The sequence below is a fragment of the Hydractinia symbiolongicarpus genome, chromosome 11 (assembly GCF_029227915.1).
Source record: "Hydractinia symbiolongicarpus strain clone_291-10 chromosome 11, HSymV2.1, whole genome shotgun sequence".
Classification (NCBI taxonomy): domain Eukaryota; kingdom Metazoa; phylum Cnidaria; class Hydrozoa; order Anthoathecata; family Hydractiniidae; genus Hydractinia; species Hydractinia symbiolongicarpus.
In genome coordinates, this window is record NC_079885.1 from 15,495,065 (window position 1) to 15,516,274 (window position 21,210).

Below are 21,210 nucleotides of genomic sequence, written 5' to 3' on the forward strand. Positions count from 1 at the left end.
CAGACAAAGAAAATGGCGATGTAGTTACTTTGCTAATTAACTTTGTCATATGAAAATTAAGTCTGAAAGCACCCTAGATTTCCTTCGTTGGAACTTTTTACCGGAAATCTTAAAGCGCATTATTGTCGTAATTAATGGATAGCGCTTGAAATGAGCTTTCAAATGCACATAAACACGACCTATTTCGGATAATCCAGTCAAGAAATATGACCTTTAAAATTTAAACCATTTTCGATGTAATGTGCTAATAAATCGTAGATATCTGCCCGTTTGTTTGTCTACGACCATACCACGATGAACACACCTGTTCTCGTCCGATCACGGAAGTTAAGCATCGTTGGGCCGGGATAGTACTTGGATGGGGGACCGCCTGGGAACTCCTGGTGTCGTAGGCTATTGACTTTTTCACGTTACATTATTTATCATTACGACTGGGACGTATCTTTTTTACGCAATAGCCGCTGAGTAAATCAAGAAAGAGACATGATTAGAAGTTGCTTTCCCTTCAAAACGGCTACAATCTTGCTGCAATAAATGCGCCACGTCGCAAATAAATGGATTACGAGCGTCAGACAAAGAAAATGGCGATGTAGTTACTTTGCTAATTAACTTTGTCATATGAAAATTAAGTCTGAAAGCACCCTAGATTTCCTTCGTTGGAACTTTTTACCGGAAATCTTAAAGCGCATTATTGTCGTAATTAATGAATAGCGCTTGAAATGAGCTTTCAAATGCACATAAACACGACCTATTTCGGATAATCCAGTCAAGAAATATGACCTTTAAAGTTTAAACCATTTTCGATGTAATGTGCTAATAAATCGTAGATATCTGCCCGTTTGTTTGTCTACGACCATACCACGATGAACACACCTGTTCTCGTCCGATCACGGAAGTTAAGCATCGTTGGGCCGGGATAGTACTTGGATGGGGGACCGCCTGGGAACTCCTGGTGTCGTAGGCTATTGACTTTTTCACGTTACATTATTTATCATTACGACTGGGACGTATCTTTTTTACGCAATAGCCGCTGAGTAAATCAAGAAAGAGACATGATTAGAAGTTGCTTTCCCTTCAAAACGGCTACAATCTTGCTGCAGTAAATGCGCCACGTCGCAAATAAATGGATTACGAGCGTCAGACAAAGAAAATGGCGATGTAGTTACTTTGCTAATTAACTTTGTCATATGAAAATTAAGTCTGAAAGCACCCTAGATTTCCTTCGTTGGAACTTTTTACCGGAAATCTTAAAGCGCATTATTGTCGTAATTAATGGATAGCGCTTGAAATGAGCTTTCAAATGCACATAAACACGACCTATTTCGGATAATCCAGTCAAGAAATATGACCTTTAAAGTTTAAACCATTTTCGATGTAATGTGCTAATAAATCGTAGATATCTGCCCGTTTGTTTTTCTACGACCATACCACGATGAACACACCTGTTCTCGTCAGATCACGGAAGTTAAGCATCGTTGGGCCGGGATAGTACTTGGATGGGGGACCGCCTGGGAACTTCCGGTGTCGTAGGCTATTGACTTTTTCACGTTACATTATTTATCATTACGACTGGGACGTATCTTTTTTACGCAATAGCCGCTGAGTAAATCAAGAAAGAGACATGATTAGAAGTTGCTTTCCCTTCAAAACGGCTACAATCTTGCTGCAATAAATGCGCCACGTCACAAATAAATGGATTACGAGCGTCAGACAAAGAAAATGGCGATGTAGTTACTTTGCTAATTAACTTTGTCATATGAAAATTAAGTCTGAAAGCACCCTAGATTTCCTTCGTTGGAACTTTTTACCGGAAATCTTAAAGCGCATTATTGTCGTAATTAATGGATAGCGCTTGAAATGAGCTTTCAAATGCACATAAACACGACCTATTTCGGATAATCCAGTCAAGAAATATGACCTTTAAAATTTAAACCATTTTCGATGTAATGTGCTAATAAATCGTAGATATCTGCCCGTTTGTTTGTCTACGACCATACCACGATGAACACACCTGTTCTCGTCCGATCACGGAAGTTAAGCATCGTTGGGCCGGGATAGTACTTGGATGGGGGACCGCCTGGGAACTCCTGGTGTCGTAGGCTATTGACTTTTTCACGTTACATTATTTATCATTACGACTGGGACGTATCTTTTTTACGCAATAGCCGCTGAGTAAATCAAGAAAGAGACATGATTAGAAGTTGCTTTCCCTTCAAAACGGCTACAATCTTGCTGCAATAAATGCGCCACGTCGCAAATAAATGGATTACGAGCGTCAGACAAAGAAAATGGCGATGTAGTTACTTTGCTAATTAACTTTGTCATATGAAAATTAAGTCTGAAAGCACCCTAGATTTATTCGTTGGAACTTTTTACCGGAAATCTTAAAGCGCATTATTGTCGTAATTAATGAATAGCGCTTGAAATGAGCTTTCAAATGCACATAAACACGACCTATTTCGCATAATCCAGTCAAGAAATATGACCTTTAAAGTTTAAACCATTTTCGATGTAATGTGCTAATAAATCGTAGATATCTGCCCGTTTGTTTGTCTACGACCATACCACGATGAACACACCTGTTCTCGTCAGATCACGGAAGTTAAGCATCGTTGGGCCGGGATAGTACTTGGATGGGGGACCGCCTGGGAACTCCCGGTGTCGTAGGCTATTGACTTTTTCACGTTACATTATTTATCATTACGACTGGGACGTATCTTTTTTACGCAATAGCCGCTGAGTAAATCAAGAAAGAGACATGATTAGAAGTTGCATTCCCTTCAAAACGGCTACAATCTTGCTGCAATAAATGCGCCACGTCGCAAATAAATGGATTACGAGCGTCAGACAAAAAAAATGGCGATGTAGTTACTTTGCTAACTAACTTTGTCATATGAAAATTAAGTCTGAAAGCACCCTAGATTTCCTTCGTTGGAACTTTTTACCGGAAATCTTAAAGCGCATTATTGTCGTAATTAATGGATAGCGCTTGAAATGAGCTTTCAAATGCACATAAACACGACCTATTTCGGATAATCCAGTCAAGAAATATGACCTTTAAAATTTAAACCATTTTCGATGTAATGTGCTAATAAATCGTAGATATCTGCCCGTTTGTTTGTCTACGACCATACCACGATGAACACACCTGTTCTCGTCCGATCACGGAAGTTAAGCATCGTTGGGCCGGGATAGTACTTGGATGGGGGACCGCCTGGGAACTCCTGGTGTCGTAGGCTATTGACTTTTTCACGTTACATTATTTATCATTACGACTGGGACGTATCTTTTTTACGCAATAGCCGCTGAGTAAATCAAGAAAGAGACATGATTAGAAGTTGCTTTCCCTTCAAAACGGCTACAATCTTGCAGCATTAAATGCGCCACGTCGCAAATAAATGGATTACGAGCGTCAGACAAAGAAAATGGCGATGTAGTTACTTTGCTAATTAACTTTGTCATATGAAAATTAAGTCTGAAAGCACCCTAGATTTCCTTCGTTGGAACTTTTTACCGGAAATCTTAAAGCGCATGGTTTTCGTAAAGAATCGATAGCGCTTAAAAAGAGCTTTCAAATGCACATAAACACGACCTATTTCGGATGATCCAGTCAAGAAATATGACCTTTAAAGTTTGAACCATTTTCGATGTAATGTGCTAATAAATCGTAGATATCTGCCCGTTTGTGTGTCTACGACCATACCACGATGAACACACCTGTTCTCGTCCGATCACGGAAGTTAAGCATCCTCGGGCCGGGATAGTACTTGGATGGAGGACCGCCTGGGAACTCCCGGTGTCGTAGGCTATTGACTTTTTCACGTTACATTATTTATCATTACGACTGTGACGTATCTTTTTTACGCAATAGCCGCTGAGTAAATCAAGAAAGAGACATGATTAGAAGTTGCATTCCCTTCAAAACGGCTACAATCTTGCTGCAATAAATGCGCCACGTCGCAAATAAATGGATTACGAGCGTCAGACAAAAAAAATGGCGATGTAGTTACTTTGCTAACTAACTTTGTCATATGAAAATTAAGTCTGAAAGCACCCTAGATTTCCTTCGTTGGAACTTTTTACCGGAAATCTTAAAGCGCATTATTGTCGTAATTAATGGATAGCGCTTGAAATGAGATTTCAAATGCACATAAACACGACCTATTTCGGATAATCCAGTCAAGAAATATGACCTTTAAAATTTAAACCATTTTCGATGTAATGTGCTAATAAATCGTAGATATCTGCCCGTTTGATTGTCTACGACCATACCACGATGAACACACCTGTTCTCGTCCGATCACGGAAGTTAAGCATCGTTGGGCCGGGATAGTACTTGGATGGGGGACCGCCTGGGAACTCCTGGTGTCGTAGGCTATTGACTTTTTCACGTTACATTATTTATCATTACGACTGGGACGTATCTTTTTTACGCAATAGCCGCTGAGTAAATCAAGAAAGAGACATGATTAGAAGTTGCTTTCCCTTCAAAACGGCTACAATCTTGCAGCATTAAATGCGCCACGTCGCAAATAAATGGATTACGAGCGTCAGACAAAGAAAATGGCGATGTAGTTACTTTGCTAATTAACTTTGTCATATGAAAATTAAGTCTGAAAGCACCCTAGATTTCCTTCGTTGGAACTTTTTACCGGAAATCTTAAAGCGCATGGTTGTCGTAAAGAATCGATAGCGCTTAAAAAGAGCTTTCAAATGCACATAAACACGACCTATTTCGGATGATCCAGTCAAGAAATATGACCTTTAAAGTTTGAACCATTTTCGATGTAATGTGCTAATAAATCGTAGATATCTGCCCGTTTGTGTGTCTACGACCATACCACGATGAACACACCTGTTCTTCTCCGATCACGGAAGTTAAGCATCCTCGGGCCGAGATAGTACTTGGATGGAGGACCGCCTGGGAACTCCCGGTGTCGTAGGCTATTGACTTTTTCACGTTACATTATTTATCATTACGACTGTGACGTATCTTTTTTACGCAATAGCCGCTGAGTAAATCAAGTAAGGGACATCATTAGAAGTTTCTTTCCCTTCAAAAGGGCTACGATCTGGCAGCATTAAATGCACCACGTCGCAAATGAATGGATTACGAGCGTCAGACAAAGAGAATGGCGATGTAGCTAATTTGCTAATTAACTTTGTCATATGAAAATTAAGTCTGAAAGTACCCTAGATTGCCTTCGTTGGAACTTTTTACCGGAAATCTTAAAGCGCATGGTTGTCGTAATTAATGGATAGCGCTTGAAATGAGCTTTCAAATGCACATAAACACGACCTATTTCGGATGATCCAGTCAAGAAATATGACCTTTAAAATTTAAACCATTTTCGATGTAATGTGCTAATAAATCGTAGATATCTGCCCGTTTGTTTGTCTACGACCATACCACGATGAACACACCTGTTCTCGTCCGATCACGGAAGTTAAGCATCGTTGGGCCGGGATAGTACTTGGATGGGGGACCGCCTGGGAACTCCTGGTGTCGTAGGCTATTGACTTTTTCACGTTACATTATTTATCATTACGACTGGGACGTATCTTTTTTACGCAATAGCCGCTGAGTAAATCAAGAAAGAGACATGATTAGAAGTTGCTTTCCCTTCAAAACGGCTACAATCTTGCTGCAATAAATGCGCCACGTCGCAAATAAATGGATTACGAGCGTCAGACAAAGAAAATGGCGATGTAGTTACTTTGCTAATTAACTTTGTCATATGAAAATTAAGTCTGAAAGTACCCTAGATTGCCTTCGTTGGAACTTTTTACCGGAAATCTTAAAGCGCATTATTGTCGTAATTAATATATAGCGCTTGAAACGAGCTTTCAAATGCACATAAACACAACCTTTTTCGGATAATCCAGTCAAGAAATATGACCTTTAAAATTTAAACCATTTTTGATGTAATGTGCTAATAAATCGTAGATATCTGCCCGTTTGTTTGTCTACGACCATACCACGATGAACACACCTGTTCTCGTCCGATCACGGAAGTTAAGCATCGTTGGGCCGGGATAGTACTTGGATGGGGGACCGCCTGGGAACTCCCGGTGTCGTAGGCTATTGACTTTTTCACGTTACATTATTTATCATTAGGACTGGGACGTATCTTTTTTACGCAATAGCCGCTGAGTAAATCAAGAAAGAGACATGATTAGAATTTGCTTTCCCTTCAAAACGGCTACAATCTTGCTGCAATAAATGCGCCACGTCGCAAATAAATGGATTACGAGCGTCAGACAAAGAAAATGGCGATGTAGTTACTTTGCTAATTAACTTTGTCATATGAAAATTAAGTCTGAAAGTACCCTAGATTGCCTTCGTTGGAACTTTTTACCGGAAATCTTAAAGCGCATTATTGTCGTAATTAATATATAGCGCTTGAAACGAGCTTTCAAATGCACATAAACACAACCTTTTTCGGATAATCCAGTCAAGAAATATGACCTTTAAAATTTAAACCATTTTTGATGTAATGTGCTAATAAATCGTAGATATCTGCCCGTTTGTTTGTCTACGACCATACCACGATGAACACACCTGTTCTCGTCCGATCACGGAAGTTAAGCATCGTTGGGCCGGGATAGTACTTGGATGGGGGACCGCCTGGGAACTCCCGGTGTCGTAGGCTATTGACTTTTTCACGTTACATTATTTATCATTAGGACTGGGACGTATCTTTTTTACGCAATAGCCGCTGAGTAAATCAAGAAAGAGACATGATTAGAATTTGCTTTCCCTTCAAAACGGCTACAATCTTGCTGCAATAAATGCGCCACGTCGCAAATAAATGGATTACGAGCGTCAGACAAAGAAAATGGCGATGTAGTTCATTGCTAATTAACTTTGTCATATGAAAATTAAGTCTGAAAGCACCCTAGATTTCCTTCGTTGGAACTTTTTACCAGAAATCTTAAAGCGCATGGTTGTCGTAAAGAATCGATAGCGCTTAAAAAGAGCTTTCAAATGCACATAAACACGACCTATTTCGGATGATCCAGTCAAGAAATATGACCTTTAAAGTGTGAACCATTTTCGATGTAATGTGCTAATAAATCGTAGATATCTGCCCCTTTGTGTGTCTACGACCATACCACGATGAACACACCTGTTCTCGTCCGATCACGGAAGTTAAGCATCGTTGGGCCGGGATAGTACTTGGATGGGGGACCGCCTGGTAACTCCCGGTGTCGTAGGCTATTGACTTTTTCACGTTACATTATTTATCATTACGACTGTGACGTATCTTTTTTACGCAATAGCCGCTGAGTAAATCAAGAAAGACACATGATTAGAAGTTGCTTTCCCTTCAAAACGGCTACAATCTTGCTGCAATAAATGCGCCACGTCGCAAATAAATGGATTACGAGCGTCAGACAAAGAAAATGGCGATGTAGTTACTTTGCTAATTAACTTTGTCATATGAAAATTAAGTCTGAAAGCACCCTAGATTTCCTTCGTTGGAACTTTTTACCGGAAATCTTAAAGCGCATTATTGTCGTAATTAATGGATAGCGCTTGAAATGAGCTTTCAAATGCACATAAACACGACCTATTTCGGATAATCCAGTCAAGAAATATGACCTTTAAAATTTAAACCATTTTCGATGTAATGTGCTAATAAATCGTAGATATCTGCCCGTTTGTTTGTCTACGACTATACCACGATGAACACACCTGTTCTCGTCCGATCACGGAAGTTAAGCATCGTTGGGCCGGGATAGTACTTGGATGGGGGACCGCCTGGGAACTCCTGGTGTCGTAGGCTATTGACTTTTTCACGTTACATTATTTATCATTACGACTGGGACGTATCTTTTTTACGCAATAGCCGCTGAGTAAATCAAGAAAGAGACATGATTAGAAGTTGCTTTCCCTTCAAAACGGCTACAATCTTGCAGCATTAAATGCGCCACGTCGCAAATAAATGGATTACGAGCGTCAGACAAAAAAAATGGCGATGTAGTTACTTTGCTAACTAACTTTGTCATATGAAAATTAAGTCTGAAAGCACCCTAGATTTCCTTCGTTGGAACTTTTTACTGGAAATCTTAAAGCGCATGGTTGTCGTAAAGAATCGATAGCGCTTAAAAAGATCTTTTAAATGCACATAAACACGACCTATTTCGGATGATCCAGTCAAGAAATATGACCTTTAAAGTTTGAACCATTTTCGATGTAATGTGCTAATAAATCGTAGATATCTGCCCGTTTGTGTGTCTACGACCATACCACGATGAACACACCTGTTCTCGTCCGATCACGGAAGTTAAGCATCGTTGGGCCGGGATAGTACTTGGATGGGGGACCGCCTGGGAACTCCCGGTGTCGTAGGCTATTGACTTTTTCACGTTACATTATTTATCATTACGACTGTGACGTATCTTTTTTACGCAATAGCCGCTGAGTAAATCAAGTAAGGGACATCATTAGAAGTTTCTTTCCCTTCAAAAGGGCTACGATCTGGCAGCATTAAATGCGCCTCGTAGCAAATGAATTGATTACGAGCGTCAGACAAAGAGAATGGCGATGTAGCTAATTTGCTAATTAACTTTGTCATATGAAAATTAAGTCTGAAAGTACCCTACATTGCCTTCGTTGGAACTTTTTACCGGAAATCTTAAAGCGCATGGTTGTCGTAATTAATGGATAGCGCTTGAAATGAGCTTTCAAATGCACATAAACACGACCTATTTCGGATGATCCAGTCAAGAAATATGACCTTTAAAATTTAAACCATTTTCGATGTAATGTGCTAATAAATCGTAGATATCTGCCCGTTTGTTTGTCTACGACCATACCACGATGAACACACCTGTTCTCGTCCGATCACGGAAGTTAAGCATCGTTGGGCCGGGATAGTACTTGGATGGGGGACCGCCTGGGAACTCCTGGTGTCGTAGGCTATTGACTTTTTCACGTTACATTATTTATCATTACGACTGGGACGTATCTTTTTTACGCAATAGCCGCTGAGTAAATCAAGAAAGAGACATGATTAGAAGTTGCTTTCCCTTCAAAACGGCTACAACCTTGCTGCAATAAATGCGCCACGTCGCAAATAAATGGATTACGAGCGTCAGACAAAGAAAATGGCGATGTAGTTACTTTGCTAATTAACTTTGTCATATGAAAATTAAGTCTGAAAGTACCCTAGATTGCCTTCGTTGGAACTTTTTACCGGAAATCTTAAAGCGCATTATTGTCGTAATTAATATATAGCGCTTGAAACGAGCTTTCAAATGCACATAAACACAACCTTTTTCGGATAATCCAGTAAAGAAATATGACCTTTAAAAATTAAACCATTTTTGATGTAATGTGCTAATAAATCGTAGATATCTGCCCGTTTGTTTGTCTACGACCATACCACGATGAACACACCTGTTCTCGTCCGATCACGGAAGTTAAGCATCGTTGGGCCGGGATAGTACTTGGATGGGGGACCGCCTGGGAACTCCCGGTGTCGTAGGCTATTGACTTTTTCACGTTACATTATTTATCATTAGGACTGGGACGTATCTTTTTTACGCAATAGCGGCTGAGTAAATCAAGAAAGAGACATGATTAGAATTTGCTTTCCCTTCAAAACGGCTACAATCTTGCTGCAATAAATGCGCCACGTCGCAAATAAATGGATTACGAGCGTCAGACAAAGAAAATGGCGATGTAGTTCATTGCTAATTAACTTTGTCATATGAAAATTAAGTCTGAAAGCACCCTAGATTTCCTTCGTTGGAACTTTTTACCGGAAATCTTAAAGCGCATGGTTGTCGTGAAGAATCGATAGCGCTTAAAAAGAGCTTTCAAATGCACATAAACACGACCTATTTCGGATGATCCAGTCAAGAAATATGACCTTTAAAGTGTGAACCATTTTCGATGTAATGTGCTAATAAATCGTAGATATCTGCCCCTTTGTGTGTCTACGACCATACCACGATGAACACACCTGTTCTCGTCCGATCACGGAAGTTAAGCATCGTTGGGCCGGGATAGTACTTGGATGGGGGACCGCCTGGGAACTCCCGGTGTCGTAGGCTATTGACTTTTTCACGTTACATTATTTATCATTACGACTGGGACGTATCTTTTTTACGCAATAGCCGCTGAGTAAATCAAGAAAGAGACATGATTAGAAGTTGCATTCCCTTCAAAACGGCTACAATCTTGCTGCAATAAATGCGCCACGTCGCAAATAAATGGATTACGAGCGTCAGACAAAAAAAATGGCGATGTAGTTACTTTGCTAACTAACTTTGTCATATGAATATTAAGTCTGAAAGCACCCTAGATTTCCTTCGTTGGAACTTTTTACCGGAAATCTTAAAGCGCATTATTGTCGTAATTAATGGATAGCGCTTGAAATGAGCTTTCAAATGCACATAAACACGACCTATTTCGGATAATCCAGTCAAGAAATATGACCTTTAAAATTTAAACCATTTTCGATGTAATGTGCTAATAAATCGTAGATATCTGCCCGTTTGTTTGTCTACGACCATACCACGATGAACACACCTGTTCTCGTCCGATCACGGAAGTTAAGCATCGTTGGGCCGGGATAGTACTTGGATGGGGGACCGCCTGGGAACTCCTGGTGTCGTAGGCTATTGACTTTTTCACGTTACATTATTTATCATTACGACTGGGACGTATCTTTTTTACGCAATAGCCGCTGAGTAAATCAAGAAAGAGACATGATTAGAAGTTGCTTTCCCTTCAAAACGGCTACAATCTTGCTGCAATAAATGCGCCACGTCGCAAATAAATGGATTACGAGCGTCAGACAAAGAAAATGGCGATGTAGTTACTTTGCTAATTAACTTTGTCATATGAAAATTAAGTCTGAAAGCACCCTAGATTTCCTTCGTTGGAACTTTTTACCGGAAATCTTAAAGCGCATGGTTGTCGTAATTAATGGATAGCGCTTGAAATGAGCTTTCAAATGCACATAAACACGACCTATTTCGGATGATCCAGTCAAGAAATATGACCTTTAAAGTTTGAACCATTTTCGATGTAATGTGCTAATAAATCGTAGATATCTGCCCGTTTGTGTGTCTACGACCATACCACGATGAATACACCTGTTCTCGTCCGATCACGGAAGTTAAGCATCCTCGGGCCGGGATAGTACTTGGATGGAGGACCGCCTGGGAACTCCCGGTGTCGTAGGCTATTGACTTTTTCACGTTACATTATTTATCATTACGACTGTGACGTATCTTTTTTACGCAATAGCCGCTGAGTAAATCAAGTAAGGGACATCATTAGAAGTTTCTTTCCCTTCAAAAGGGCTACGATCTGGCAGCATTAAATGCGCCACGTCGCAAATGAATGGATTACGAGCGTCAGACAGAGAGAATGGCGATGTAGCTAATTTGCTAATTAACTTTGTCATATTAAAATTAAGTCTGAAAGTACCCTAGATTGCCTTCGTTTGAACTTTTTACCAGAAATCTTAAAGCGCATGGTTGTCGTAATTAATGGATAGCGCTTGAAATGAGCTTTCAAATGCACATAAACACGACCTATTTCGGATGATCCAGCCAAGAAATATGACCTTTAAAATTTAAACCATTTTCGATGTAATGTGCTAATAAATCGTAGATATCTGCCCGTTTGTTTGTCTACGACCATACCACGATGAACACACCTGTTCTCGTCCGATCACGGAAGTTAAGCATCGTTGGGCCGGATAGTACTTGGATGGGGGACCGCCTGGGATCTCCTGGTGTCGTAGGCTATTGACTTTTTCACGTTACATTGTTAATCATTACGACTGGGACGTATCTTTTTTACGCAATAGCCGCTGAGTAAATCAAGAAAGAGACATGATTAGAAGTTGCTTTCCCTTCAAAACGGCTACAATCTTGCTGCAATAAATGCGCCACGTCGCAAATGAATGGATTACGAGCGTCAGACAAAGAAAATGGCGATGTAGCTAATTTGCTAATTAACTTTGTCATATGAAAATTAAGTCTGAAAGTACCCTAGATTGCCTTCGTTGGAACTTTTTACCGGAAATCTTAAAGCGCATGGTTGTCGTAATTAATGGATAGCGCTTGAAATGAGCTTTCAAATGCACATAAACACGACCTATTTCGGATGATCCAGTCAATAAATATGACCTTTAAAGTTTAAACCATTTTCGATGTAATGTGCTAATAAATCGTAGATATCTGCCCGTTTGTTTGTTTACGACCATACCACGATGAACACACCTGTTCTCGTCCGATCACGGAAGTTAAGCATCGTCGGGCCGGGATAGTACTTGGATGGGGGACCGCCTGGGAACTCCCAGTGTCGTAGGCTATTGACTTTTTCACGTTACATTATTTATCATTACGACTGTGACGTATCTTTTTTACGAAATAGCCGCTGAGTAAATCAAGAAAGAGACATGATTAGAAGTTGCTTTCCCTTCAAAACGGCTACAATCTTGCTGCAATAAATGCGCCACGTCGCAAATGAATGGATTACGAGCGTCAGACAAAGAAAATGGCGATGTAGTTACTTTGCTAATTAACTTTGTCATATGAAAATTAAGTCTGAAAGCACCCTAGATTTCCTTCGTTGGAACTTTTTACCGGAAATCTTAAAGCGCATTATTGTCGTAATTAATGGATAGCGCTTGAAATGAGCTTTCAAATGCACATAAACACGACCTATTTCGGATAATCCAGTCAAGAAATATGACCGTTAAAATTTAAACCATTTTCGATGTAATGTGCTAATAAATCGTAGATATCTGCCCGTTTGTTTGTCTACGACCATACCACGATGAACACACCTGTTCTCGTCCGATCACGGAAGTTCAGCATCGTTGGGCCGGGATAGTACTTGGATGGGGGACCGCCTGGGAACTCCTGGTGTCGTAGGCTATTGACTTTTTCACGTTACATTATTTATCATTACGACTGGGACGTATCTTTTTTACGCAATAGCCGCTGAGTAAATCAAGAAAGAGACATGATTAGAAGTTGCTTTCCCTTCAAAACGGCTACAATCTTGCTGCAATAAATGCGCCACGTCGCAAATAAATGGATTACGAGCGTCAGACAAAGAAAATGGCGATGTAGTTACTTTGCTAATTAACTTTGTCATATGAAAATTAAGTCTGAAAGCACCCTAGATTTCCTTCGTTGGAACTTTTTACCGGAAATCTTAAAGCGCATGGTTGTCGTAAAGAATCGATAGCGCTTAAAAAGAGCTTTCAAATGCACATAAACACGACCTATTTCGGATGATCCAGTCAAGAAATATGACCTTTAAAATTTAAACCATTTTCGATGTAATGTGCTAATAAATCGTAGATATCTGCCCGTTTGTTTGTCTACGACCATACCACGATGAACACACCTGTTCTCGTCCGATCACGGAAGTTAAGCATCGTTGGGCCAGGATAGTACTTGGATGGGGGACCGCCTGGGAACTCCTGGTGTCGTAGGCTATTGACTTTTTCACGTTACATTATTTATCATTACGACTGGGACGTATCTTTTTTACGCAATAGCCGCTGAGTAAATCAAGAAAGAGACATGATTAGAAGTTGCTTTCCCTTCAAAACGGCTACAATCTTGCTGCAATAAATGCGCCACGTCGCAAATAAATGGATTACGAGCGTCAGACAAAGAAAAGGGCGATGTAGTTACTTTGCTAATTAACTTTGTCATATGAAAATTAAGTCTGAAAGCACCCTAGATTTCCTTCGTTGGAACTTTTTACCGAAAATCTTAAAGCGCATGGTTGTCGTAATTAATGGATAGCGCTTGAAATGAGCTTTCAAATGCACATAAACACGACCTATTTCGGATGATCCAGTCAAGAAATATGACCTTTAAAATTTAAACCATTTTCGATGTAATGTGCTAATAAATCGTAGATATCTGCCCGTTTGTTTGTCTACGACCATACCACGATGAACACACCTGTTCTCGTCCGATCACGGAAGTTAAGCATCGTTGGGCCGGATAGTACTTGGATGGGGGACCGCCTGGGATCTCCTGGTGTCGTAGGCTATTGACTTTTTCACGTTACATTGTTTATCATTACGACTGGGACGTATCTTTTTTACGCAATAGCCGCTGAGTAAATCAAGAAAGAGACATGATTAGAAGTTGCTTTCCCTTCAAAACGGCTACAATCTTGCTGCAATAAATGCGCCACGTCGCAAATGAATGGATTACGAGCGTCAGACAAAGAAAATGGCGATGTAGCTAATTTGCTAATTAACTTTGTCATATGAAAATTAAGTCTGAAAGTACCCTAGATTGCCTTCGTTGGAACTTTTTACCGGAAATCTTAAAGCGCATGGTTGTCGTAATTAATGGATAGCGCTTGAAATGAGCTTTCAAATGCACATAAACACGACCTATTTCGGATGATCCAGTCAATAAATATGACCTTTAAAGTTTAAACCATTTTCGATGTAATGTGCTAATAATTCGTAGATATCTGCCCGTTTGTTTGTTTACGACCATACCACGATGAACACACCTGTTCTCGTCCGATCACGGAAGTTAAGCATCGTCGGGCCGGGATAGTACTTGGATGGGGGACAGCCTGGGAACTCCCAGTGTCGTAGGCTATTGACTTTTTCACGTTACATTATTTATCATTACGACTGTGACGTATCTTTTTTACGAAATAGCCGCTGAGTAAATCAAGAAAGAGACATGATTAGAAGTTGCTTTCCCTTCAAAACGGCTACAATCTTGCTGCAATAAATGCGCCACGTCGCAAATGAATGGATTACGAGCGTCAGACAAAGAAAATGGCGATGTAGTTACTTTGCTAATTAACTTTGTCATATGAAAATTAAGTCTGAAAGCACCCTAGATTTCCTTCGTTGGAACTTTTTACCGGAAATCTTAAAGCGCATTATTGTCGTAATTAATGGATAGCGCTTGAAATGAGCTTTCAAATGCACATAAACACGACCTATTTCGGATAATCCAGTCAAGAAATATGACCTTTAAAATTTAAACCATTTTCGATGTAATGTGCTAATAAATCGTAGATATCTGCCCGTTTGTTTGTCTACGACCATACCACGATGAACACACCTGTTCTCGTCCGATCACGGAAGTTCAGCATCGTTGGGCCGGGATAGTACTTGGATGGGGGACCGCCTGGGAACTCCTGGTGTCGTAGGCTATTGACTTTTTCACGTTACATTATTTATCATTACGACTGGGACGTATCTTTTTTACGCAATAGCCGCTGAGTAAATCAAGAAAGAGACATGATTAGAAGTTGCTTTCCCTTCAAAACGGCTACAATCTTGCTGCAATAAATGCGCCACGTCGCAAATAAATGGATTACGAGCGTCAGACAAAGAAAATGGCGATGTAGTTACTTTGCTAATTAACTTTGTCATATGAAAATTAAGTCTGAAAGCACCCTAGATTTCCTTCGTTGGAACTTTTTACCGGAAATCTTAAAGCGCATGGTTGTCGTAAAGAATCGATAGCGCTTAAAAAGAGCTTTCAAATGCACATAAACACGACCTATTTCGGATGATCCAGTCAAGAAATATGACCTTTAAAATTTAAACCATTTTCGATGTAATGTGCTAATAAATCGTAGATATCTGCCCGTTTGTTTGTCTACGACCATACCACGACGAACACACCTGTTCTCGTCCGATCACGGAAGTTAAGCATCGTTGGGCCAGGATAGTACTTGGATGGGGGACCGCCTGGGAACTCCTGGTGTCGTAGGCTATTGACTTTTTCACGTTACATTATTTATCATTACGACTGGGACGTATCTTTTTTACGCAATAGCCGCTGAGTAAATCAAGAAAGAGACATGATTAGAAGTTGCTTTCCCTTCAAAACGGCTACAATCTTGCTGCAATAAATGCGCCACGTCGCAAATAAATGGATTACGAGCGTCAGACAAAGAAAAGGGCGATGTAGTTACTTTGCTAATTAACTTTGTCATATGAAAATTAAGTCTGAAAGCACCCTAGATTTCCTTCGTTGGAACTTTTTACCGAAAATCTTAAAGCGCATGGTTGTCGTAAAGAATCGATAGCGCTTAAAAAGAGCTTTCAAATGCACATAAACACGACCTATTTCGGATGATCCAGTCAAGAAATATGACCTTTAAAGTTTGAACCATTTTCGATGTAATGTGCTAATAAATCGTAGATATCTGCCCGTTTGTGTGTCTACGACCATACCACGATGAACACACCTGTTCTCGTCCGATCACGGAAGTTAAGCATCCTCGGGCCGGGATAGTACTTGGATGGAGGACCGCCTGGGAACTCCCGGTGTCGTAGGCTATTGACTTTTTCACGTTACATTATTTATCATTACGACTGTGACGTATCTTTTTTACGCAATAGCCGCTGAGTAAATCAAGTAAGGGACATCATTAGAAGTTTCTTTCCCTTCAAAAGGGCTACGATCTGGCAGCATTAAATGCGCCACGTCGCAAATGAATGGATTACGAGCGTCAGACAAAGAGAATGGCGATGTAGCTAATTTGCTAATTAACTTTGTCATATGAAAATTAAGTCTGAAAGTACCCTAGATTGCCTTCGTTGAAACTTTTTACCGGAAATCTTAAAGCGCATGGTTGTCGTAATTAATGGATAGCGCTTGAAATGAGCTTTCAAATGCACATAAACACGACCTATTTCGGATGATCCAGTCAAGAAATATGACCTTTTAAATTTAAACCATTTTCGATGTAATGTGCTAATAAATCGTAGATATCTGCCCGTTTGTTTGTCTACGACCATACCACGATGAACACACCTGTTCTCGTCCGATCACGGAAGTTAAGCATCGTTGGGCCGGGATAGTACTTGGATGTGGGACCGCCTGGGAACTCCTGGTGTCGTAGGCTATTGACTTTTTCACGTTACATTATTTATCATTACGACTGTGACGTATCTTTTTTACGCAATAGCCCCTGAGTAAATCAAGTAAGGGACGTGATTAGAAGATGCTTTCCCTTCAAAACGGCTACAATCTTGCTGCAATAAATGCGCCACGTCGCAAATAAATGGATTATGAGCGTCAGACAAAGAAAATGGCGATGTAGTTACTTTGCTAATTAACTTTGTCATATGAAAATTAAATCTGAAAGCACCCCAGATTTCCTTCGTTGGAACTTTTTACCGGAAATCTTAAAGCGCATGGTTGTCGTAAAGAATCGATAGCGCTTGAAATGACCTTTCAAATGCACATAAACACGACCTATTTCGGATGATCCAGTCAAGAAATATGACCTTTAAAGTTTAAACCATTTTCGATGTGATGTGCTAATAAATCGTAGATATCTGCCCGTTTGTTTGTCTACGACCATACCACGATGAACACACCTGTTCTCGTCCGATCACGGAAGTTAAGCATCGTCGGGCCGGGATAGTACTTGGATGGGGGACCGCCTGGGAACTCCCGGTGTTGTAGGCTATTGACTTTTTCACGTTACATTATTTATCATTACGACTGTGACGTATCTTTTTTACGCAATAGCGCTGAGTAAATCAAGTAAGGGACGTTATTAGAAGTTTCTTTCCCTTCAAAGCGGCTACGATCTGGCTGCAATAAATGCGCCACGTCGTAAATAAATGGATTACGAGCGTCAGACAAAGAAAATGGCGATGTAGTAACTTTGCTAATTAACTTTGTCATATGAAAATTAAGTCGGAAAGCACCCTAGATTTCCTTCGTTGGAACTTTTTACCGGAAATCATAAAGCGCATTATTGTTGTCAAGAATCGATAGCGCTTAAAAAGAGCTGTCAAACGCACATAAACACGACCTATTTCGAATGATCCAGTCAAGAAATATGACCTTTAAAGTTTAAACCATTTTCGATGTAATGTGCTAATAAATCGTAGATATCTGCCCGTTTGTTTGTCTACGACCATACCACGATGAACACACCTGTTCTCGTCCGATCACGGAAGTTAAGCATCGTTGGGCCGGGATAGTACTTGGATGTGGGACCGCCTGGGAACTCCTGGTGTCGTAGGCTATTGACTTTTTCACGTTACATTATTTATCATTACGACTGTGACGTATCTTTTTTACGCAATAGCCCCTGAGTAAATCAAGTAAGGGACGTGATTAGAAGATGCTTTCCCTTCAAAACGGCTACAATCTTGCTGCAATAAATGCGCCACGTCGCAAATAAATGGATTACGAGCGTCAGACAAAGAAAATGGCGATGTAGTTACTTTGCTAATTAACTTTGTCATATGAAAATTAAATCTGAAAGCACCCCAGATTTCCTTCGTTGGAACTTTTTACCGGAAATCTTAAAGCGCATGGTTGTCGTAAAGAATCGATAGCGCTTGAAATGAGCTTTCAAATGCACATAAACACGACCTATTTCGGATGATCCAGTCAAGAAATATGACCTTTAAAGTTTAAACCATTTTCGATGTAATGTGCTAATAAATCGTAGATATCTGCCCGTTTGTTTGTCTACGACCATACCACGATGAACACACCTGTTCTCGTCCGATCACGGAAGTTAAGCATCGTCGGGCCGGGATAGTACTTGGATGGGGGACCGCCTGGGAACTCCCGGTGTTGTAGGCTATTGACTTTTTCACGTTACATTATTTATCATTACGACTGTGACGTATCTTTTTTACGCAATAGCGCTGAGTAAATCAAGTAAGGGACGTTATTAGAAGTTTCTTTCCCTTCAAAGCGGCTACGATCTGGCTGCACTAAATGCGCCACGTCGCAAATCAATGGATTACGAGCGTCAGACAAAGAAAATGGCGATGTAGTTAATTTGCTAATTAACTTTGTCATATGAAAATTAAGTCTGCAAGTACCCTAGATTGCCTTCGTTGGAACTTTTTACCGGAAATCATAAAGCGCATTATTGTTGTCCAGAATCGATAGCGCTTAATAAGAGCTGTCAAACGCACATAAACACGACCTATTTCGAATGATCCAGTCAAGAAATATGACCTTTAAAATTTGAACCATTTTCGATGTAATGTGCTAATAAATCGTAGATATCTGCCCGTTTGTTTGTCTACGACCATACCACGATGAACACACCTGTTCTCGTCCGATCACGGAAGTTAAGCATCGTCGGGCCGGGATAGTACTTGAATGGGGGACCGCCTGGGAACTCCTGGTGTTGTAGGCTATTGACTTTTTCACGTTACATTATTTATCATTACGACTGTGACGTATCTTTTTTACGCAATAGCGCTGAGTAAATCAAGTAAGGGACGTTATTAGAAGTTTCTTTCCCTTCAAAGCGGCTACGATCTGGCTGCAATAAATGCGCCACGTCGCAAATAAATGGATTACGAGCGTCAGACAAAGAAAATGGCGATGTAGTTAATTTGCTAATTAACTTTGTCATATGAAAATTAAGTCTGCAAGTACCCTAGATTGCCTTCGTTGGAACTTTTTACCGGAAATCATAAAGCGCATTATTGTTGTCCAGAATCGATAGCGCTTAAAAAGAGCTGTCAAACGCACATAAACACGACCTATTTTGAATGATCCAGTCAAGAAATATGACCTTTAAAGTTTGAACCATTTTCGATGTAATGTGCTAATAAATCGTAGATATCTGCCAGTTTGTTTGTCTACGACCATACCACGATGAACACACCTGTTCTCGTCCGATCACGGAAGTTAAGAATCCTCGGGCCGGGATAGTACTGGGATGGGGGACCGCCTGGGAACTCCCGGTGTCGTAGGCTATTGACTTTTTCACGTTACATTATTTATCATTACGACTGTGACGTATCTTTTTTACGAAATAGCCGCTGAGTAAATCAAGAAAGAGACATGATTAGAAGTTGCTTTCCCTTCAAAACGGCTACGATATGGCAGCAATAAATGCGCCAAGTCGCAAATGAATGGATTACGAGCGTCAGACAAAGAAAATGGCGATGTAGTAACTTTGCTAATTAACTTTGTCATATGAAAATTAAGTCGGAAAGCACCCTAGATTTCCTTCGTTGGAACTTTTTACCGGAAATCATAAAGCGCATTATTGTTGTCAAGAATCGATAGCGCTTAAAAAGAGCTGTCAAACGCACATAAACACGACCTATTTCGAATGATCCAGTCAAGAAATATGACCTTTAAAATTTGAACCATTTTCGATGTAATGTGCTAATAAATCGTAGATATCTGCCCGTTTGTTTGTCTACGACCATACCACGATGAACACACCTGTTCTCGTCCGATCACGGAAGTTAAGCATCGTCGGGCCGGGATAGTACTTGAATGGGGGACCGCCTGGGAACTCCTGGTGTTGTAGGCTATTGACTTTTTCACGTTACATTATTTATCATTACGACTGTGACGTATCTTTTTTACGCAATAGCGCTGAGTAAATCAAGTAAGGGACGTTATTAGAAGTTTCTTTCCCTTCAAAGCGGCTACGATCTGGCTGCAATAAATGCGCCACGTCGCAAATAAATGGATTACGAGCGTCAGACAAAGAAAATGGCGATGTAGTTAATTTGCTAATTAACTTTGTCATATGAAAATTAAGTCTGCAAGTACCCTAGATTGCCTTCGTTGGAACTTTTTACCGGAAATCATAAAGCGCATTATTGTTGTCCAGAATCGATAGCGCTTAAAAAGAGCTGTCAAACGCACATAAACACGACCTATTTTGAATGATCCAGTCAAGAAATATGACCTTTAAAGTTTGAACCATTTTCGATGTAATGTGCTAATAAATCGTAGATATCTGCCAGTTTGTTTGTCTACGACCATACCACGATGAACACACCTGTTCTCGTCCGATCACGGAAGTTAAGAATCCTCGGGCCGGGATAGTACTGGGATGGGGGACCGCCTGGGAACTCCCGGTGTCGTAGGCTATTGACTTTTTCACGTTACATTATTTATCATTACGACTGTGACGTATCTTTTTTACGAAATAGCCGCTGAGTAAATCAAGAAAGAGACATGATTAGAAGTTGCTTTCCCTTCAAAACGGCTACGATATGGCAGCAATAAATGCGCCAAGTCGCAAATGAATGGATTACGAGCGTCAGACAAAGAAAATGGCGATGTAGTAACTTTGCTAATTAACTTTGTCATATGAAAATTAAGTCGGAAAGCACCCTAGATTTCCTTCGTTGGAACTTTTTACCGGAAATCATAAAGCGCATTATTGTTGTCAAGAATCGATAGCGCTTAAAAAGAGCTGTCAAACGC

At 40.3% G+C, this 21,210-nt stretch overlaps 36 non-coding genes and 1 pseudogene across 36 annotated transcripts; all 37 read left to right on the plus strand.

Moving 5' to 3' along the window:
• Positions 1 to 276: 276 nt before the first annotated feature.
• Positions 277 to 395, plus strand: LOC130616557 (5S ribosomal RNA). The gene has a single exon (XR_008977638.1). It is a non-coding gene; the product is annotated as a 5S ribosomal RNA (ribosomal RNA).
• A 450-nt stretch (positions 396 to 845) lies between these two features.
• LOC130616680 (5S ribosomal RNA) lies at positions 846 to 964 on the plus strand. Its single transcript, XR_008977761.1, has one exon. It is a non-coding gene; the product is annotated as a 5S ribosomal RNA (ribosomal RNA).
• Positions 965 to 1,414: 450 nt separating this feature from the next.
• Positions 1,415 to 1,533, plus strand: LOC130616185 (5S ribosomal RNA). Its single transcript, XR_008977269.1, has one exon. It is a non-coding gene; the product is annotated as a 5S ribosomal RNA (ribosomal RNA).
• A 450-nt stretch (positions 1,534 to 1,983) lies between these two features.
• Positions 1,984 to 2,102, plus strand: LOC130616803 (5S ribosomal RNA). Its single transcript, XR_008977883.1, has one exon. It is a non-coding gene; the product is annotated as a 5S ribosomal RNA (ribosomal RNA).
• Positions 2,103 to 2,551: 449 nt separating this feature from the next.
• LOC130617705 (5S ribosomal RNA) lies at positions 2,552 to 2,670 on the plus strand. Its single transcript, XR_008978781.1, has one exon. It is a non-coding gene; the product is annotated as a 5S ribosomal RNA (ribosomal RNA).
• A 450-nt stretch (positions 2,671 to 3,120) lies between these two features.
• Positions 3,121 to 3,239, plus strand: LOC130616926 (5S ribosomal RNA). The gene has a single exon (XR_008978005.1). It is a non-coding gene; the product is annotated as a 5S ribosomal RNA (ribosomal RNA).
• A 450-nt stretch (positions 3,240 to 3,689) lies between these two features.
• On the plus strand, positions 3,690 to 3,808 carry LOC130617208 (5S ribosomal RNA). The gene has a single exon (XR_008978285.1). It is a non-coding gene; the product is annotated as a 5S ribosomal RNA (ribosomal RNA).
• Positions 3,809 to 4,258: 450 nt separating this feature from the next.
• On the plus strand, positions 4,259 to 4,377 carry LOC130617048 (5S ribosomal RNA). Its single transcript, XR_008978127.1, has one exon. It is a non-coding gene; the product is annotated as a 5S ribosomal RNA (ribosomal RNA).
• A 450-nt stretch (positions 4,378 to 4,827) lies between these two features.
• LOC130618513 (5S ribosomal RNA) lies at positions 4,828 to 4,946 on the plus strand (annotated as a pseudogene).
• Positions 4,947 to 5,396: 450 nt separating this feature from the next.
• On the plus strand, positions 5,397 to 5,515 carry LOC130617171 (5S ribosomal RNA). The gene has a single exon (XR_008978249.1). It is a non-coding gene; the product is annotated as a 5S ribosomal RNA (ribosomal RNA).
• A 450-nt stretch (positions 5,516 to 5,965) lies between these two features.
• Positions 5,966 to 6,084, plus strand: LOC130616281 (5S ribosomal RNA). The gene has a single exon (XR_008977363.1). It is a non-coding gene; the product is annotated as a 5S ribosomal RNA (ribosomal RNA).
• Positions 6,085 to 6,534: 450 nt separating this feature from the next.
• Positions 6,535 to 6,653, plus strand: LOC130616293 (5S ribosomal RNA). Its single transcript, XR_008977376.1, has one exon. It is a non-coding gene; the product is annotated as a 5S ribosomal RNA (ribosomal RNA).
• A 449-nt stretch (positions 6,654 to 7,102) lies between these two features.
• LOC130616452 (5S ribosomal RNA) lies at positions 7,103 to 7,221 on the plus strand. The gene has a single exon (XR_008977534.1). It is a non-coding gene; the product is annotated as a 5S ribosomal RNA (ribosomal RNA).
• Positions 7,222 to 7,671: 450 nt separating this feature from the next.
• On the plus strand, positions 7,672 to 7,790 carry LOC130619216 (5S ribosomal RNA). Its single transcript, XR_008979959.1, has one exon. It is a non-coding gene; the product is annotated as a 5S ribosomal RNA (ribosomal RNA).
• A 450-nt stretch (positions 7,791 to 8,240) lies between these two features.
• LOC130616305 (5S ribosomal RNA) lies at positions 8,241 to 8,359 on the plus strand. The gene has a single exon (XR_008977388.1). It is a non-coding gene; the product is annotated as a 5S ribosomal RNA (ribosomal RNA).
• Positions 8,360 to 8,809: 450 nt separating this feature from the next.
• LOC130617293 (5S ribosomal RNA) lies at positions 8,810 to 8,928 on the plus strand. The gene has a single exon (XR_008978371.1). It is a non-coding gene; the product is annotated as a 5S ribosomal RNA (ribosomal RNA).
• Positions 8,929 to 9,378: 450 nt separating this feature from the next.
• On the plus strand, positions 9,379 to 9,497 carry LOC130616318 (5S ribosomal RNA). The gene has a single exon (XR_008977401.1). It is a non-coding gene; the product is annotated as a 5S ribosomal RNA (ribosomal RNA).
• Positions 9,498 to 9,946: 449 nt separating this feature from the next.
• Positions 9,947 to 10,065, plus strand: LOC130616330 (5S ribosomal RNA). The gene has a single exon (XR_008977413.1). It is a non-coding gene; the product is annotated as a 5S ribosomal RNA (ribosomal RNA).
• Positions 10,066 to 10,515: 450 nt separating this feature from the next.
• Positions 10,516 to 10,634, plus strand: LOC130617417 (5S ribosomal RNA). The gene has a single exon (XR_008978494.1). It is a non-coding gene; the product is annotated as a 5S ribosomal RNA (ribosomal RNA).
• A 450-nt stretch (positions 10,635 to 11,084) lies between these two features.
• On the plus strand, positions 11,085 to 11,203 carry LOC130617149 (5S ribosomal RNA). The gene has a single exon (XR_008978227.1). It is a non-coding gene; the product is annotated as a 5S ribosomal RNA (ribosomal RNA).
• A 450-nt stretch (positions 11,204 to 11,653) lies between these two features.
• Positions 11,654 to 11,771, plus strand: LOC130617408 (5S ribosomal RNA). Its single transcript, XR_008978485.1, has one exon. It is a non-coding gene; the product is annotated as a 5S ribosomal RNA (ribosomal RNA).
• A 450-nt stretch (positions 11,772 to 12,221) lies between these two features.
• On the plus strand, positions 12,222 to 12,340 carry LOC130616884 (5S ribosomal RNA). The gene has a single exon (XR_008977964.1). It is a non-coding gene; the product is annotated as a 5S ribosomal RNA (ribosomal RNA).
• A 450-nt stretch (positions 12,341 to 12,790) lies between these two features.
• Positions 12,791 to 12,909, plus strand: LOC130616045 (5S ribosomal RNA). Its single transcript, XR_008977129.1, has one exon. It is a non-coding gene; the product is annotated as a 5S ribosomal RNA (ribosomal RNA).
• Positions 12,910 to 13,359: 450 nt separating this feature from the next.
• Positions 13,360 to 13,478, plus strand: LOC130615082 (5S ribosomal RNA). Its single transcript, XR_008976172.1, has one exon. It is a non-coding gene; the product is annotated as a 5S ribosomal RNA (ribosomal RNA).
• Positions 13,479 to 13,928: 450 nt separating this feature from the next.
• On the plus strand, positions 13,929 to 14,046 carry LOC130617409 (5S ribosomal RNA). Its single transcript, XR_008978487.1, has one exon. It is a non-coding gene; the product is annotated as a 5S ribosomal RNA (ribosomal RNA).
• Positions 14,047 to 14,496: 450 nt separating this feature from the next.
• Positions 14,497 to 14,615, plus strand: LOC130618140 (5S ribosomal RNA). Its single transcript, XR_008979215.1, has one exon. It is a non-coding gene; the product is annotated as a 5S ribosomal RNA (ribosomal RNA).
• A 450-nt stretch (positions 14,616 to 15,065) lies between these two features.
• On the plus strand, positions 15,066 to 15,184 carry LOC130616047 (5S ribosomal RNA). The gene has a single exon (XR_008977131.1). It is a non-coding gene; the product is annotated as a 5S ribosomal RNA (ribosomal RNA).
• Positions 15,185 to 15,634: 450 nt separating this feature from the next.
• On the plus strand, positions 15,635 to 15,753 carry LOC130615387 (5S ribosomal RNA). Its single transcript, XR_008976477.1, has one exon. It is a non-coding gene; the product is annotated as a 5S ribosomal RNA (ribosomal RNA).
• Positions 15,754 to 16,203: 450 nt separating this feature from the next.
• LOC130617209 (5S ribosomal RNA) lies at positions 16,204 to 16,322 on the plus strand. The gene has a single exon (XR_008978286.1). It is a non-coding gene; the product is annotated as a 5S ribosomal RNA (ribosomal RNA).
• Positions 16,323 to 16,772: 450 nt separating this feature from the next.
• On the plus strand, positions 16,773 to 16,891 carry LOC130616294 (5S ribosomal RNA). The gene has a single exon (XR_008977377.1). It is a non-coding gene; the product is annotated as a 5S ribosomal RNA (ribosomal RNA).
• A 450-nt stretch (positions 16,892 to 17,341) lies between these two features.
• Positions 17,342 to 17,460, plus strand: LOC130615355 (5S ribosomal RNA). The gene has a single exon (XR_008976445.1). It is a non-coding gene; the product is annotated as a 5S ribosomal RNA (ribosomal RNA).
• Positions 17,461 to 17,909: 449 nt separating this feature from the next.
• LOC130616295 (5S ribosomal RNA) lies at positions 17,910 to 18,028 on the plus strand. Its single transcript, XR_008977378.1, has one exon. It is a non-coding gene; the product is annotated as a 5S ribosomal RNA (ribosomal RNA).
• A 450-nt stretch (positions 18,029 to 18,478) lies between these two features.
• On the plus strand, positions 18,479 to 18,597 carry LOC130615356 (5S ribosomal RNA). Its single transcript, XR_008976446.1, has one exon. It is a non-coding gene; the product is annotated as a 5S ribosomal RNA (ribosomal RNA).
• Positions 18,598 to 19,046: 449 nt separating this feature from the next.
• LOC130615491 (5S ribosomal RNA) lies at positions 19,047 to 19,165 on the plus strand. Its single transcript, XR_008976579.1, has one exon. It is a non-coding gene; the product is annotated as a 5S ribosomal RNA (ribosomal RNA).
• Positions 19,166 to 19,614: 449 nt separating this feature from the next.
• On the plus strand, positions 19,615 to 19,733 carry LOC130617469 (5S ribosomal RNA). The gene has a single exon (XR_008978547.1). It is a non-coding gene; the product is annotated as a 5S ribosomal RNA (ribosomal RNA).
• Positions 19,734 to 20,183: 450 nt separating this feature from the next.
• On the plus strand, positions 20,184 to 20,302 carry LOC130615492 (5S ribosomal RNA). Its single transcript, XR_008976580.1, has one exon. It is a non-coding gene; the product is annotated as a 5S ribosomal RNA (ribosomal RNA).
• Positions 20,303 to 20,751: 449 nt separating this feature from the next.
• On the plus strand, positions 20,752 to 20,870 carry LOC130617471 (5S ribosomal RNA). The gene has a single exon (XR_008978548.1). It is a non-coding gene; the product is annotated as a 5S ribosomal RNA (ribosomal RNA).
• The last annotated feature ends 340 nt before the right edge of the window (positions 20,871 to 21,210 follow it).